The following is an 18,554-nucleotide window of genomic DNA, read 5'->3' on the forward strand; positions in this document are numbered from 1 at the left end:
GATTACACGAACAACCAACATGAAACCCATTAATGCAATTACGAAAAAAAAATATACCAACACAACGAAAAGATGTTGAAAAACAAAAAATATTGGGTGATGTTACAGTTAGATATTTATATGAGCCTGGTGAACTTGAAGGTGGTAAAGCGAGAGCGACTGATCCTATTTGGAGTGTTACCACACACAAAATATCTACCGTGACAAGATCCTCAGGTAGACCTGCAATCTACAGATTAGATTCGGCTGCTCCTCAACGTGGATTTACACGTGAACAACTACAAATAATTCCCGAGGATACACAACTACCGCCAAAATCACTTCACTGATTTCGATCACTTAACTAGCACCCAAGGCGCTGGCGCCTCTACGTCGATTACACTCAAGACAGGTCAACATGGTATTTTCTCGTGTATGACCGCGACTATTATCTTTTCTATCTACGGTAAATTGTCTTGAATCATTACTCGAATACCTCCACAACATTATGCAATTGCAACTGGCGCAATGATTATTCTGCTGCTGTTTTAACTCAATGATAAATTCAACATCAAGATCAAAGTCACGTTTATTTTTTTTTATCAGATTGTTTGTATCCGATTAATTTTTTTCTTATTATATCATCATCGATGATGTTAAATTTATCAACGATTTCAGGAATTATGATTCTACGTAATTGAGATATTTTTCTGACCCTCGATACCGCTAAATAAACTAAATTTGACCACTCGATACGATCGTCTACAATCCAGACTCGTGTATCAGAAATAGTTAATCCCTGAGACGAGTGGATCGTCATAGCGTATCCCAACACCCATGGAGATTTGTCAGCGTGTATTGCATCTTCGACCACACTGATATCAACAGCGACAATATCATTTAATACGAGATTCTGTTTCTCAGTCTGTCCTGGAATATCAACATTAATATTCTGTTTTCGTGTATCTGATGGTCTATAACACAACGGTACGGGTAATTCTGAGTATTTTTCTTTATGTAGTTGAAATAACTGTTGTTGTAAAGCGTCTTTGATTATTTTTCTACTTGCTACGATCAAATCGGTGGGTCTCCATAAATTTAAAAAATCACTCATTGAGGTCTCTGAGATCACTCCACGTATTATTTCACACTGAATTTTGTTTGATTGTAATCTGATTAATTTTTTAAATTCCTTTAAATTTTCATCGAGAGCTCTATGATCATCATCTGTTTCTTCGTAATAATCAACAAAATTTTTTAACCAATCATGTGGAGATGGTCCAACAAAGGGCGGCGGTTGACCATGATCGCCACACATTATTATAGCGGTATTTTTCGTCAACAACCAATCAAGAAACATTTTTAATGTATCCAATGACACCGTGCATATCTCGTCCCAAATAATTATTTTAGGTATATATTTTTCTCCCATCCGTTCAGGAGTCCATGTATCTCCGCGCCACCGAAAGAAACTATGATACGTACACGATTGTACTTGCCGCTGTTTCATCTCACGTGCAAGTCTATGTGTGGGTGTCAGCACGATTATATCTGAATTTCTAAAAACATTAATCGCTCGAGTCGTTTTGCCGCATCCACCAGGTCCATTGAGATATACTGTCTTATATCTAGTTATTGGATCACTCAACGATGGTGCTTTCGACATTTCTGATATTTTATTACCCTTACGATAAAAATCTCTCATTGGAACATCTGCTGATTCTGCATAATTGTGTAATAGTTCCTTTTTTATTCTCCACGAACCCCATCGTTCATCATCACTTGTAAATTTCATAACAGATTCTAAATATTTACTTGAAATATAAAATGAGTCTGTTGCGACTCTGACTGCGGTCTCAGGAAATCTATTAATCATCGATAATAAATTTATGGAAACATAAGCCAACATGGAAGATCTTAGATGAGTATACTGTGGGGAAACGTCATTTATGTAACTAACGATCGTACCCAATTTTGTTCCGTCGGATAAATAAACACTTTCTCGATTTACAAATATATTTTTCGCTTTTGTATCAGCAATTATAAAATCGTACTCGGCATCATCTAAAATTAATCGTGCGTGATGTCTTTTATAATCATATGCACCACCTTGAGTAAATTTACCTATAATTTTTCTACCGAGATCTTTTGCGGTTTTGAGTTTATTAGGAATATCATCTTCGGAAATATCAGGATATTTTTCCTTAAACTCGCTAATAACTTCAGAATCTGACATGGGCAACCAAACTTCGGTCTGTGCATGATATGATATAATCGCCTCACTGACCACCAACGATGTCAGTATCATACAATCTAGCATGTATCGTAATAAGACTATAGGTGCCCAACGTTTTTCACAAAAATGTCTACCAAACCAAACATAACAAATCTTGTGAAGATTTTCGTTAAACTCGAATGATTCAATACAGGCGAATCCAGTCAGATCAAAATCAGGTAATGGTCCATTAATTGCCACTCGCGTCATCTCGTTTGTAGGGTGACCAAATCTTTTAAAGTATACAGAACAATCTCCGTATCCCAGAACACTTCCTGGATAACATGCAACCATATCAACCGAAATAACATCATTGTAATTATATTTGGTATTCCATAATCCGCCATGTCCGTATTCGACGCAACTTGCGCGTACGTCCTCGAGTAAATCAAATCGTGTTGGTTTCCATGAATTTCTTTCTCTAGCGAAATGAGCCGCAACAGATGGAACGGTAAAACAATTAGTTAGTAATTTTTCAGTATTTTTCGCGTGCTTGCACTCTAAAAACATCTCCACAAGATTTTTCATCTCGTCATGGAGGGATTCTGTTCGATATATTTCACCATTTGGTCTGACAAACTGATCAAATTCACCTTCCTCATTACTTTTAAATAACCATACCGATACAGGATCGTTTTTACTTATTTCTTTAATAAAATCAAACATACCTCCCCCAGAATTATCTGGGGGGTAAAATCTAACAGTTCGATCACGTGGAAATATTGTTACTGCTCTAGTCCATGCGTGCGCGTTATGATCGATAATATTTATTGGAGCTCCTTTCGATTTATATTTAGATTCGTACAGAATTTCTCCCGTTATTGTCGCTACGGTTATTGGAAATTGTAATAGTTTTCCTAGTTCAGCAACATCTTTTATTGTAGCACCGGTATCCTTAACTGAATCAGCCCACGAGTTTATTTTTTCACGCCTTAAATCAGTTAATCCATTTCCACGCATCGCGTTTGTAAAGTGTTCTATTACTCGTTCGGCTACACAATTTAACCTTGAAAATTTCATCGGCGCTAGTTTATCAACGTTGGGTTTTTTATTTATCTCATAGATTCCATAAATAACCGCTGTTACAGGATACGCTCGCTCATAATACGGTTTGTCAATACCCGTCAGTAGACCCGGTCTGGAATTTTTACTTAATATGACAGTTTTATTATTACCAAGGACAGGATCATATTTGTCACGGATAATCCAACTACCTGTTTCTCTTAACACAATAAATTTTACTCTGAAGAAATATTTTTGATTGCCCTCGTATTCAGCGATGTAGTTAATGATAGTTGCCGCTCGCTTGTCGTTCATTGTGGCGTCCGTGACTTTGTCAGTGTTGCGTATAATCTTGAACGTTGACCATATATGAGATGCACCATCCGTGTAAAATTCCTTCTTAGCGTCGTGAATTTTCGAGATCAGACTTTTATTTTTCGGATGAACCAAATCTCGCACTGGTAAGTCTGGAGATAATCTGTCGAGGTTGAATTTATATTTAACAGGCCTAGTTTGGGATAATCTCTCAAACTCGTTCATATAATTAAAACAAATATTTAAAATAAAAAATATTATATATACAATGTCTCAATGCAGATGGTTGATGATCGGCTCAGTAAATCGATGCAACAAATCCTGCAGAAAGGAATTTTGTTGGATGCACTTACAAAACATACGACGAGGAAGTCTAGGACCAATACCATGTCTGCGGTGTGGTATTGGAGTGCGACGAAAAACAGAATTATGTGGAAAGTGCGGCGGAAAACGGTTCAGAGAACTTAAAAGATATTATGACAAAAAAAATAATAATGGTGAAAACGCTATAAAATCCGTGGAGGATTATATATCAAGATTTCAGACAAACAATGATTTAAACAAATAATATTATTATAATGGAGCAAAATAAATTTGTCCCACATCCTGTCATTAAGAATTACGAATCAAATATTAATGGTATCATCAGAAATTGTAGGTTGAAGAGACCAGTTGGTAATGTTACTAATGCTGGTTATCTAATGTTTACTGTTGGGAAGAAACATTATCTGAGTCATCGTTTCATCTACGAATGTTTCTTTGGAGTGATCAAAGACGGTCTTGTTATTGCTCATGTTGACGGGGATCCTCAGAACAACTCCCTGCACAACCTTCGAGTTGTCACACGAAGCGTGAACTCTGCATGTGGTAATACAGGAAGATGTAAGACAATCGGAAAGAGGGCGGTAATTTCCACAAACACAGAAACTGGTGAAGAAATAATATTTCGTTCGATGCATTCAGCTGCTAAATATTTTGATATTGACTCGCGTGTGGTAAAATACGTCGCAGAAAATATAACCAGATCTACTTTCTCGAAAAAATATAAACAGAAAATTACCTTTCAGTATTGTTAACGAGATAAACTATCAAAACCATTTATTATTTGAGGGGGCCCAGTACTGTCTGATTGTATACTACTGAATTTTTGATTATATAAAAAGGGAGATTACTTTGTAATATATAGTTTTCTTCGTAGATTTTTGATTTTTTATGATCGTAATTAGTCAGTTTAACTAATTACGTCGTAATTAATTACTCGTAGAAGTATTATTTATGGTTTTTAAATATTTCCCATCATACAACATTACGAGAAATCATGATAATGTTATTGATCCGCAAGGAAGCTGTAATACAGGTACAGAACAGAAACCGTTGTTATGGCATAAATCGATCTGCAGGTGTGTTCATGCCGCTTAGGACCGCTGTCATTATTGATTCGCAGTCTGCTTAGGAAAAACGCTGTTTTATATTCAGAAACTGTTGTTATAAATACAGAAACTGTTATTATTCAGAAACCGCTGTTTTAGTGTAAATATTGGTTCCTTAGCTATATATTAACTTCCGAAGCATATGTTCGTAACAAGGTTCGATAGCTCAATCAGTATGGTATTGGACTGTGACGCTCGCGGTCCAGGATCGAATCCCCATGGCTGACAATTTGTCGGTGGTGCGCATAATTGCGATTTTTATAATAATGGGGGAACCGTAAAACCCCCCGCTCAGCAAAATTCAACCACAATATTGACTGGTGGTTGATACATTTTCGTATCACCCACTGGATTAATTATTGTGGGTGGGATTTTTGCTGAGCGTATATGTTTGTACTGTCCTTAGTTAAGTTATATGTTTGTGCCGTCCAATGCATAATCTGAGCTCGCTAATACACTCGATAGGGGCTCTTCATTCATTGTATATGTTGTGCTGTCCTTGAAACATCCCGACGAACTCGCTAAAGACTCGATAGGGGTTCTAGGGATAATTTTTTTTTTATTTTAAAGATTTATATATTATATAATGAACCATGAAAATATCAATGATGTAATTGTTGCTATTAAAAAATTGAAAAAAGATGGAATTAATATATCTGATGAACTAAATCCTGAAAAAATAGTTTCTGATTTTGAGATTTTACAAGAACGTAAAAACCAGGGAATACACACACTATCATCTGAATACAAGCTCATGAAACGGATTCAGGCGGCAATGTTTCAGTCGCTAGCTACCGTAGAAGATGATCATGTGAAGGAGTTCGTTCCTCTCTCTGCCGCCGTAGAAAGAATTAAATCGCTATTATCCCACGAGTACGAGGCAAAGAAAACGATTAATACTCGTATAAGACAATTAAGAAAAATTATGTCAGAGAGTAACTTCGTTACTGGTGAAACGATCCAAAGTAACTTCGTTACTGGTGAAACGATCCAAAATAACCCCGTTACTGATGATAATGAAAATGAAAGTTTTGGTAACTGGGGTCCCTGTCAACGCTGACCACGTGTGGGCTAGAATTAAATTTTCAGAAAAAAAAATATTTTTTTTGCAATGTTGATTAATTTGTACCAAACACAAATTTGTGCCAGTAATAATAAAATATTTTTTAATTTATTTTTTAAGTTGATCGAATTTGAGCCTGATCTCTGTTACAAATGTTCTTCTAACTGTTAAGAAATCCTCGTGTGTAAAAACCCTCCATTACATAATATTGAGATCAAAGATCTACGATTTCACATACAGATTTATCACAAGTTCTTCTCCACGTATGTCAATTAAGCGATTAAGGTGGTCTGTGAGTTTAAAATTTATTCGTGTTAACATATTATTGTGACACCGTAAATACACAGGATTAGTTGGTTCTTGCACGATTAAACTTCCAGGGGAAACTTGTGGTGTGAACGTGTACAGGATGTATCCATGTTGAGCTTGATTTGATCTTCCGAGATCTATTTGATAGCTGCCATCGATTACGTCACAAACCAGATTGACCGCGACCGTCGGTGTTATATTAACGATTCCCGGAGATACGTGTCTTCCGCCGCCATGTGGATCATTATCATATCTAAGAACGGTTGGATATGGTGCTAGTTTTCGCCATGCATCGAGTATTTTAGGAAAAAACTCATCAATGACATCATTGACAGATTTTCTTAATTTATCCGGATTATAATCAGGAAATTTAAATGTTACAATGTCAGCTTCGGGTATTTTGTATTTGGCTGCGAAAAATCTTCTATAATCGCCAGATGATTCAAAAACCAGGTTTATGATTCTATTATGAAAATATTCAATAGTATCAGCTATATGATTTAAAATTTCCACTCGTTTAATAATTTCTTCACGCGTAGATGTCAAATCAGACAAATATTCCCGAAAACTATCACGTAAATTAACCAGTTGTTCTTCGTGATCTGAATTTATGATATTAATGACATTATTGATATTTATATCGTAAAATGAATTACCACCATCAACGTTGTGTAAGAGCCAATAGTACTCACCAATATTATTGACATGAAATTGATCCCGTTTATCCCATACACGTTTTTCTATATTCCACCAGAAACTTGTATAATTCATTTTAATATTATGATGAAAACTTTTCGATGATGTAAAATCATCCCGAGTTGGTTCTGGTAGTCCTTCATACACCGGGGGAATTTCAGGCCAACCTAGTACGGATCTGATTGAAGATTGATAAATATCAACGACGTTATCGGGAGAATGTATTTCAACCGTCGAGGACAGGGTCGGTTCATGAACATTAATTGATATTTTTGCTTCTTTTCCCGTTATTGATTTTATTCTACGTTGAAATTCCTCATTGATCTCTTCAATCTCGTAACTGCCAGTTGGTATTCCAACAACAACCCAGTCAGGTGTTCCATCTGGTTTGTTGTTGTTAGCAAATACAAGCGAGTTATTTGCTGGTATACCATTAAATCATTTTGATCTGATATTTGGCCAGCTGTAATATACTCGTAATTGTGCTAGTGCTATTTCTTTTACTGGAATTGCAGTAGGAAAATTAACACTAAATTCAGGATTAGACGAACTTACCGAGATCATCGTTATCTTTGGCGGAGTTGTGTTGGTCACGATCTGCTGGAGTAATTCTGTCATTATTAATACTTGTATCTTTAATACCGATACTTTAGTCGTATATTTTGGTCATCATTGAAAACTCGAAATCAGATATAATTCCATCACTGAGACTCGCTGATAACAACGAGGATAATTTCGAGTATGCTACCGTCGCTGTATGTAATTTTATTTTGTAATCGGATAATTTTTCGTTCGTGCAAGTACATATTTTTTTTTGCGATGATATTAAGCACACCTGCAATAGTTGTTGCTGCTGAAATACAAATAGTTACAGCTACTGGTGCCATCATTGTCATCGCTGATAATATAACACCGGTTCCAGCAACAACAGCGGATACTGAATAAACAATCACATCAACGATAACTAATCGTCGTCGATATTTTTTTACTTTTACTGTATATTGATCGACTTGATCTTTTAGCGCCGCCTGCCATTCACGTGCTTGATTGTATCTGTATTGTGCACCCTCCATATATTTTTATGCAGTAACCAATTGAGGTGTTTCAGCTACAAATTCCAAACACCACCAGTAAGATGTTGCGGTTAATTTCTTATCAGCTGCTTCCAGGATAAAAATTTCTTCAGTTCCGCTATTTAATATAACAGATACAACCCCGGAAAACCTGTCTGTGGAATGACGCCATGGAAACGTTGTAAATATTTCAAATTTTGCAGCACTAAACACAGACAGCCTGTACACGCCAGTGACTGTTGCGGTATATTTGATAGTATTATTTTGTTTGGGCCATGTTGCAAATCCCGATGATACCGTGCATACGATGTTTGTGATATGCCCGGGAGTTATTCCAGCTGAAATTTTAATCAAATTGGTTTTATTGACGATCTCAGGAATTCCCGCTACGATGTCTTGCTGTGTTCGTTTGATCGTGTCTAGGTTAGTTTTGATATCAACGAGTTTTATATCAATGGTGTGCGGAGTGCCAAAGAATTTATCAATGGATTCGTCGGTTTTTTGAAAATTTCTTCGAAATCTTGCAAAAGAGCCCACGTGAACATCATACTCAGCCCGCAACGTGGATAATTTACCATCTACGGTGTTGTAGTTGACGTCGACGTATTTTTTTGTTGCTGCGTCTTCGTCAGATGTTGGATCTCTTAAAACTACTATTTTATTTCCGTTCATGCTGAGTTCACCTGTCATTGTGTCACCGGTGTTTCTCACGCGATTAGCAACGCTTCTTGCAATTTCATTTCTAATTGTTGCTAATGATACACTTGAATCTCTAATTTTACCGCTATCAGTAAACACGGGAATATTATCCGTAACTGCACCAAGTACTCGTCGAACTATATCATTCCATTTGATATTACTGGGTTTTAGTTTGCCATATCGATCTTGAAAAATAACAACTTCATCTGGGTCAACTCCAGCCAGGTTCATAATATCAGCAAGGTCATCTTTAGTCGCATACTTCGACAAATCAATGTCGGATTTTTTCTTAACGCGTGAAGATCTTCTTCCGTAAATATCAACCATTATAATAAGACCTGTTGTTTAAAACGCTTTACGTGCAACGAATTGGTTACTTGTATAATCATGCACAACTTTATGTGGTGGTTTGGAAGATTTTGATATAGCGTCGAGTACATTAATTACTTCACGGCCACATATTGGCGGATCTGTCATTGTTTGTGTGGGTAGCGTTGAATACCAAACTTTGGAACCAGAGGTTGTTGCGTGAAGTGGTGCAACATACTTGATAAATTCAACAGGTGGAGCTAACCCGTATGAATCAAAATAAACGATTCCACGTGGATCAACCGCGTATGATACCCAATGAGTACCGGGTCCGGAACGTTCGTCAAGATTAATAATACCTGTTTCGAGTTTGTTTGGTTGTTTCGGTAATTGATCTCGCATAAAAACACCTCTAAAGGCTTTTATTTTTAATTTTTTAGCAGCATTAAGTAAATCAAAATTTGATGCTGGAACGTCTAACGAAGTGATCCTGGAAGCCTTAGACCTCTCCCCCATCGAGATCCCGGTAATCTTAAGCCGCGTCCCTTTTTTGTATCCATTTCCTGTTGCTTTCTTTAGTGCCATTCCAGCAGCTGTTCCAACAGCACCTAACGCGGCTGCTTTTGCTACGGCTGGAGCAGCTGCAGCTATTAATGCCGGAATGGCCGCGAGAAGTGGAAATATACCACCTGTTTTAACCATGTCTTTGATGGCGCTCGGAGAGAGATGGAATTGAACTCCAGTTTTTGGTTCTAGGGCTTTATTGAAATGTTTAATCTGATTATTTGTCAGCGATAATTTGTTTGGACCACCACTAATCTGATCTCGTTTTAGTGATATTTTAGTTCCGCATTTGTTGGCGGTTTTTGATTGAAGCTTTTTTACCTGACCAGGAGTCAGAGTAACATTAACATGACTATAGGACATTTTTTATATAAATAATATTTTTCTGAATAACACTGGACAACAAATTTTTACAAAAGTCATGTTACTGAAATAAAATTAGTCAATTCTTATCAATTTTTATGTGCTGAACACGAATATGACAGTCAAATTGCAAAATTGGCTCTAGTTTTTTTGTAATCTGCAAGAAATTAATGTTTACATAACGAAATGCATTCCAATAGTAAAAGGTCAACTGTAATAGCCTACCTATAAAAAATCAAGTCATTGACTACATCTTAGATTTCTTCGCCTGTCTCTTGTACAGCTGTTCGGGAGCATCTCTGAGGAGTGTCCAGCAGTAGTCAGCCAGCATTGTAGTGGACCATTTTCCCTGGTATCTTTGTTCCATTGTTGCGATATCTTGATGAAAACGTTCGCCGTGTTCATCACTAACAATACCACAGTTGCTAGGAAAGAAATCCAATTGGGAATGAAAGAAGTGAATCTTTAGAGACATATTGCAGCCAAGTTTCTTATACTTCATCAACATGTCTTCTACTAGTTCCTTATAGTTTTCTGCCCTAACATTTCCGAGGAAGTTTGTAGAAACTAGGCGAAAAGCATTCCATGCTTGTTTCGCGTCACCTTCCAGCAAGTTGTTGAACCGGTCATCTTTGAAAAGCTCTCGAATCTGAGGACCCACAAAAACTCCCTCTTTAATCTTTGCTTCGCTGAGTCGAGGGAATTTTTCATGCAGGTATCGGAATGCTGGCAAAGTCCGGTCAATGGCTTTCACGAAGTTCTTCATCCAACCTAGTTTGATGTGAAGGGGTGGTAGCAAGATTTTCTGAGCCTCAACCAGAGCTGGGTGTTGGATAGTCTTCTCTCCAATGGCTACATTCTGCCTGTGAGTCCATTCCTTCCTCATGTAGTGCATTTCCCTTGCTCGGCTATCCCACTCGCATAAGAAACACATGTATTTTGTATATCCTTGCTGCAGTCCCATTAAAAGGGCAACTACCTTCAAATCACCACAGAGGTGCCAGCTGTACTTGTTATACTCAATGGAATTCAGTAGCTGCCTTAAGTTATCGTATGTCTCTTTCATGTGGACAGCATACGCTACTGGAATAGATGGAAGAATGTTTCCATTGTGCAAAAGCACAGCCTTGAGACTCAGTTTCGAAGAGTCCACAAATAGTCTCCATTCTTGTGGGTCATGAGTGATTTTTAAAGCATTCATGAGGCCCTCAATATCGGAACAGAATATCAGATTACTTTCCTTTCTGAAGAAAGGCTCCAATTGCTGGTGGCGCTTTCGATATGCAGTAATTGTGACATCTTCTTCTAGAAGATTCCATTGTTGGAGTCTTGATCCTAGCAATTCTGCCTTGTTCTTTGATAAGTCCAAATCACGAATCAGGTCATTTAGTTCTTCCTGTGTTATTCTGTGTGGGGTTGATGATGCACCACAGTGAAAATCTGGATCACTGCATGCTGATGGACCAGGAGAAGAACAGGTCGACTCACCTTTGTCTTCGTCAGATGAATCAAGAGAATATTCTGCTGGAGGTTCTGGAATAGGAAGTCCCTCACCATGTGGAACTGGTCTCAATGCAGACGGAATGTTTGGGTAGACTATTCTCGACTTCTTTCGCTTCGTTATTCCGCCGGAAAGAGGAGGAACCAAGCAGAAGTAACAGTCATTTAGGTGGTTGCTTGGCTCTCTCCACACCATTGGGACTGCAAACGGCATTGATGACCTTTTGCAATTCAACCACTGTGAAAGCTGTGTTGTACATGTAGCACAGCATATATGCGGAGCCCAAGGCTTGTCTTGGTCACCAACCTTGCATCCGAAGTAAAGATGATATGCCTTCTTCACTTGAGAATTGATACTTTTCTTCTGGTTGGCAAATGTCACTTCCCCACAAATATAGCAAAAATTGTCCGCGGTATTAACACACTTTCGAGGCATTACTGTTCTTTATTGTACGTAAATGGATAAAATAATAAGTTTTATGTAACAGTAGCTTGAACTGTCTCGCACAACGTCTAAAATATTTTAAATGCTGAACCTATCTGATTGGGCTTTATATAGTACACTGCTTACGTCAGCTTCAGCAGCCGCCTGGCATTAGTATAATAGGCCTACACATGTATAGTACACTGCTGACGTCAACTTACTTCAGCAGCCGCATGGCATTAGTATTGCATTGCATCAGAAAATGATGCAATCAACTGTGGATGATGTGAGCATGATGGTATTATGCAATGTTACATCATTATTCCGGATGTTGCTGCAGTCCTACTGGAGAAATTTACACAGTGAAACATAGAAAATGAGGTATATGAATATCTTCAAAACGAGAGCCAATACAAATTTTTCACGGTTATATTCGTGTTCGGCACACCAAAATACTACAGATTAGGGCCTTTTCAAGTCAGTAATGATTTCACTGTTGACCAGTGTAATTAAAGATTTTCCACTGGTGCATCAACGACTCTCATTCGACTACTACCACCTTCAAGTAACATGGCTTTATCGCTAAGTATGACCGCGATTGCTCTGTAATTAACATTACCTGTATTTAATGTTGCTTTGAGATGTATATCAACGACAGATTGTTTTGGTAGATCAAGATGCTCCAGCGAGAAATAATAAATCGGGTACAATTTTTTAAAGTCTAGTTGTGATATTTGCAACCCAGTATCAACATTTTGATCACGTCCCATAAATGACATCAAACGATGATATGCACGTCCTATATGATTTTGTTCATAATTTAGTTGTACATTCTCTGTTGGTTCTTGTTGTCCGTTTATCCGTAAAGAAATATTTGTGAGACCTAGTTGGTCAAATATCATATGAGAGTGAGTTTGTGAGTTTAAACGATTAGTTTCCTGAAAAGCAATAAAAATATGTCGTGGTGCAGAAACACCCTGTTGTGATGCTATATGCCATGTAAACTGACCGTTGACGTTAGTTTGCCTGCTATCCGTGCTTGTTGTTAACCATGACAACAAGGATTTACCACCTGCATCCATGAAAGAAATCAATTTTTGTTCTTCTGCGATCGTTGGAGTCATTACCGGCATCCACAGTGAAAGTTTCGATAATATTACTTTACCAGCGTCACCAACGGGTCTCCACAGAGCATCATTATCATCGTTCTTTCTTACAAGAACAACCGTGTGTCTAGCTCCAAAAATAACCTTTTTAACATTCCTGCAAAATCCAAAAATATGCGATAGTGGAATTGTACATGAAAAACCTCTATTGTCTTCTAGCAACATATTTCTACGTACTGCAAATCCCAAGTTGAAATTTTGGACAACATTTCTAATCACCGGCGCCACATCGGCATCAGCGTTATTGGCATGATTTCTTGGTCGTCCTATATCATACTGATCGCTTTCAGGGTAATCGGAGTTATCTTTCACAAACATCATTGTGGGACCTGCTGATCTTGTATAATCATCAGAATATCTTGCTAATCCTATTATTGTTGTAGCAACGTCGACATCATTCTGAATTGATTCAATATTTTTTCCATCAATCATATATGTGGCGCTACTAAATAATGCCATGATCCCGTTGTTGACAAAACCAGTTTTTACTGGATCTAAGTAATTAGTATTATCCGTTTTCACAATTGTACCTTCTACCTCAAGAAAGGCATCAGCGGGTAAAAAGTATATACTTGTGTCATGAACTTGTAGTTCAATTCTTCCACGTTGATCTGGTTCTCGTGCGTCATAAGAATAAAACTGATAATCACGTACCGATTCATCCTTAAGGACGGGTGCTTCCATGTCAAATGCTGTGTCGGATACGCGCTTGAACATTTTATTATAATTATTTTTCGTCTAACACGTTGATTACCGCGTTCGGGAAATTCCACTTCGGGAAGTTCCACTTCCGGATATCAAACTTGAGATATTATTTCCAGATTCACCGAGTCCTTGATCTGCTAACGCTGCTAGTTTTTGATTTGCAGCTTGATTTATTATTTTACTGACATCTGCAGGCATCACCTCAGTACTTGGTAATTTTACCGGTTGTTGTTTTCGTCGCAATAATCGTGCTAGTCTTTCTTTGATCGCCGAGAACACTTTACCAGCAACATTGACAATTACACCAGGACCTTTATCACGAATAATATCAATAGCCTTCATCGATAATTGTTTTGCAACAGGTGCTACTTTTGGAGCTATCCTTGTAAATAATCCCTGAATAACATCACCAAGTCCATCTCCGTAAGTAGCTCTATAGATTGGTAATCGTGAGTTTACCGCTCTGACCTGTACAGGTTTGCGATGATTCTTATATATGATCATCTTATTTTTATTTACCATTTATCTAACAACTAGTCATCAACAAGTTCATCGATAAGTTCCCGGTAAACGCCAATATCCATGATGCCGCCACGAAATAATCGCTGGCAAATATCAGCTGCTTCATTAATTATTTCTGGTGAATTATTTCCAGCACGTTTTCCTCCTATGAGAACTTCTAACCGTGACACGTCATTGATAATATTATCAGGACAAACAAAATTGTTTTCTTCCGATGTAGTCAGAAAACCACTTCCAACAGCGCTCGGAGGATCATCATCATCAGGATCTCTTTCTTTACCCAGTGAACGTAATTTCTCCTGTTGTTTAGTTTCTATATCTCTAAATATTTTTTCTTCTTGTTTCCATCTTTTTTCTACTTTTTGCTTCATTTCCTTTGCCATCTGCTCCCTTTTCTCTCTAGATGGTTTTAACATCAATTGCTGTTGTTCTATTTGTTGCAGAGGTGGAGGAAGCTGATACTGGGAGAATTCTTCTTGTTCTGGTTGTTTTAGTCTCTCTCTGTAAAGTCTTTCTACTTCTTCATTAAGTCTTTTGAATTCTGAACCTCTAGCTTGTTTTTTGTTGTAATATACGCGATATATTCATTTAATAAAAATATCATCATTTGTTTTTTCATGAAGGGGTTTTAAAATATTAGATTTGTTAAATATATTATTTATTATCATCTCAGGTAATTTTTCTCTTTTAGTATTTCTAATAATATCAACAACTCCTTCGTTAAACCTTGCAATTAATTTTAAGTTTTCTCCTGCTGGTTTGGGTTTAGATATATGTTCTTTTTGAACGTCGGCGAGATCAGTACGAAGTTTTCCAATTTCTTCAAGTATTTCCTCACCAACAGGTGGAGGTTGAGCTGCAGCTATGTCAGTTGGAAGATCTCGTAAAATCCTCTTTGCCTGTTTAGTTCTTCTTGCTATTTTTTCAGTCTGTGCTGCAGTTTGTTTTGATACCGGAAGAAGATCTTCTTTGATGACAGTTGTAACTTTCTCAGTAGCTGCAGTGACGGGCTTAAATAGTTTTTTAGTTTCTTCTTCATACTCAACTTGTGCTTCTTGCTGCGCTTGTAGATTTTTTCTGAATGAGTCTCTGACAGGAAGAAATTTTTTAATTGCTTCTAATCGTTCTCGAGTTATTCTTGCAGTATGAGATTCTGGATGTATCATTATTTTAAAATAACAATTTTTTAATTAACATAGCAGCAGAAGAGGTATAAATTTAATTAAACAGATATCGTTCAACTGTGCGTGGCTGCGTCAAGGAACCACTAACAAATGCAACAAAAAATGCCGTGGAGAATATTGCAAGAAACATAATTATCTTATAAAGAAAAACCTTCATGCTGGTCCACGAAGTTGTGTTGGATGTAACAACGGCGTTAGAGGATTATATCAGATTTGCAAAAATTGCGGTGGAGATCGATACAGAAGTTTGATGATATATTATAAACACAGAAAGAACATAAATCCAAAAATAGAAAAACCACCATCAGAACTTGAATATTACTTGAAACATAGAACAAATAAAGATGAAACAAATAAAGATGAAACAGATGAAGATTCCCATGATTCAGATGAAAAGAAAAATATTCATCAAACTTAAAATTTCCTTTACAACATGGATAGCAGCAGAGAAGGGGCGTCTACAATTCTGTTTGGGACAAACAATAATCGTAGACGTGGTATTGACCTCTATGAAGGGTCACTATTTTTTTTTTGGTCAAACACAAAGGATCTATATTGTGTTAAATGTAGAGCACGTACTTCTACAATCGACATAACAACGGTCAAAACAAAAAAATAATAGATCGGCACTTACTGGTAAGTGTGGACGTTGTGGTACGAAGAAATTTAAATTTATTCCTGGTGATAAACAACCAAAATCAGATATTATTAAAAAAAAGAGCCAGAAAGCGAGGAGGTGATATTGCAGGCAAGTTAACAAAATTACCGGGAACTCCGTGGGCTAAATACCCTGGAGAAAAACATCTACCAGGATATAATTATTGTGGTCCTGGTACTCTACTTGATATCAGACTTGACAATCAGGATCAAGCAAAACCAGGCGAGGAACCAATAAACGCTATTGATAAAGCGTGTCATGTTCATGATGTAGAGTATAAAAGTGAAAATCTACAAGACAGACATATCGCAGACGTAAAATTAATTCATTCATTAAATTCTATAAAAAATAAAAATATAAGAGAATCACTAGCTAATTGGTTAATAAGATCAGCGATGAAAGGTAAATTAACGCTAGGTGCTGGTAATTAATTATAAATGGAAACGATTTATTATTCCCCAAGAGGATAATGGAAAGGTAACGCAGCAATTAGTAAGCTCGCCGATGCAGCAGAAGTTACACGCGTTACCGCTAAAAAATGGTTATCTAAACAGGCAATATGGCAAATTTACCTACCACCACCGAAACAAATTCAGTACGCGTATTTCGATGTCAGCGTCCCTAATGAAGTTCATCAAGCTGATATTCTATTTTTACCACATGATACTGTACGCAGAAAAACATACAAATACGCGCTAACCATTGTTGATGTTGCAAGTAGATATAAAGAAGCAGAACCATTATTGACAAAGACAGCTGCTGAAGTAGCTTCTGCGTTTAAACGAATTTATCAACGTGGACTCTTGCAATGGTCACAGCTGCTACAGGTTGATCCTGGCAAGGAATTTCTTGGTCCAGTATCATCGTTGATGAAGCGACATGATGTCAAAATACGACGAGGACATACCGCAATTCATCGTGATCAGGTAATTGTTGAACGATTTAATCGAACACTCTCTGAGCGGTTATTTGGATATCAATACGCGAAGGAATTTATTCAAGACAAGAGATCTCGTGAATGGGTTGCAAGATTACCAAGTGTGATAACTGCGTTAAATAATGAAGTAACTCGAACGACCAACATGAAACCTATTAATGCAATTAAAAAAAATATACCAATACAACGACGTGATTTTTCAGCACAGCCAGTATTAGGTAATACCACTGTAAGGTATTTATATGAACCCGGTGAACTCGAAGGTGGTAAAAAAAGAGCGACTGATCCTATTTGGAGTGTTACCACACTTAAGATATCCACCGTGACAAGATTCTCAGGTAGACCCGCAATCTACAGATTAGATTCAAATGCTCCTCAACGTGGATTTTTACGTGAACAATTACAAATAATTCCCGAGGACACTTAATTACCGCCGCGATCACTTAACTAGCACCTTTACGTCGATTACACTCGAGACAGGTCAACATGGTATTTTCTCGTGTATGATCGCGACTGTTATCTTTTCTATCCACGGTAAATTGTCTTGGATTATTATTTGAATATCACCATAAGATCACACAATTACAACTTGTACAATGATTATTTTGTTGTTTTTTCAACGTGCTCATAAATTCAACGTCGAGATCAAAATCGCGTTTGTTTTTTTTTTTTTGTCACTTTGTTTATAACCAGCCAATTATTTCTTATTATATCATTTTGACATTCGTCAATATCATCATTGATCACTGACTCGTCCAAGACAATTCGTCTCAATTGAGATATTCTTCTGACTCGAGACACTGCGAGATAAACTAAGTTTGACCACTCAATACGATCATCTATAAATCCAAACAACTGTATCAGAAATAGTTAATCCCTGAGATGAGGAGTGAATCGTCATTGCATATCCTAGTGTCCACAGAGATTTGTTCAACAATAATGCATCTTCAACAACATCAACATCAACTGTGATAATATCATTTAATACTAAATTCTGTTTCTCGGTCTGTCCCGGTATATCAACGCCAATATTCTGCCGCCGTGTATCAGCTGGTCGATAACATAACGGAACTGGCAATGTTGGAAATTTTTCTTTATGTAACTGAAACAATTCCCGTTGAAACGTATCACGAACTATTTTTCTACTTGCCACTATCAAATCATTCGGTTTCCACGTCTGCAGAAAGTTGTTCATGGGTGTTTCTGAAATTATCCCACGCATTACTTCACATTGAATTTTATTCGGCTGTAGTCTGATTAATGTTTTAAACTGTTTTAATTCTTCATCAATTGCTCTGTGATCATCATCTATTTCTTCGTAATAATCAACGAAATTTTTTAACCAATTATGTGGAGATGGTCCAACAAACGGTGGTGGTTG

The sequence above is a fragment of the Sinohyriopsis cumingii genome, chromosome 6 (genome assembly GCF_028554795.1).
Source record: "Sinohyriopsis cumingii isolate HCF-2022 chromosome 6, ASM2855479v2, whole genome shotgun sequence".
In the NCBI taxonomy this organism is placed as follows: domain Eukaryota; kingdom Metazoa; phylum Mollusca; class Bivalvia; order Unionida; family Unionidae; genus Sinohyriopsis; species Sinohyriopsis cumingii.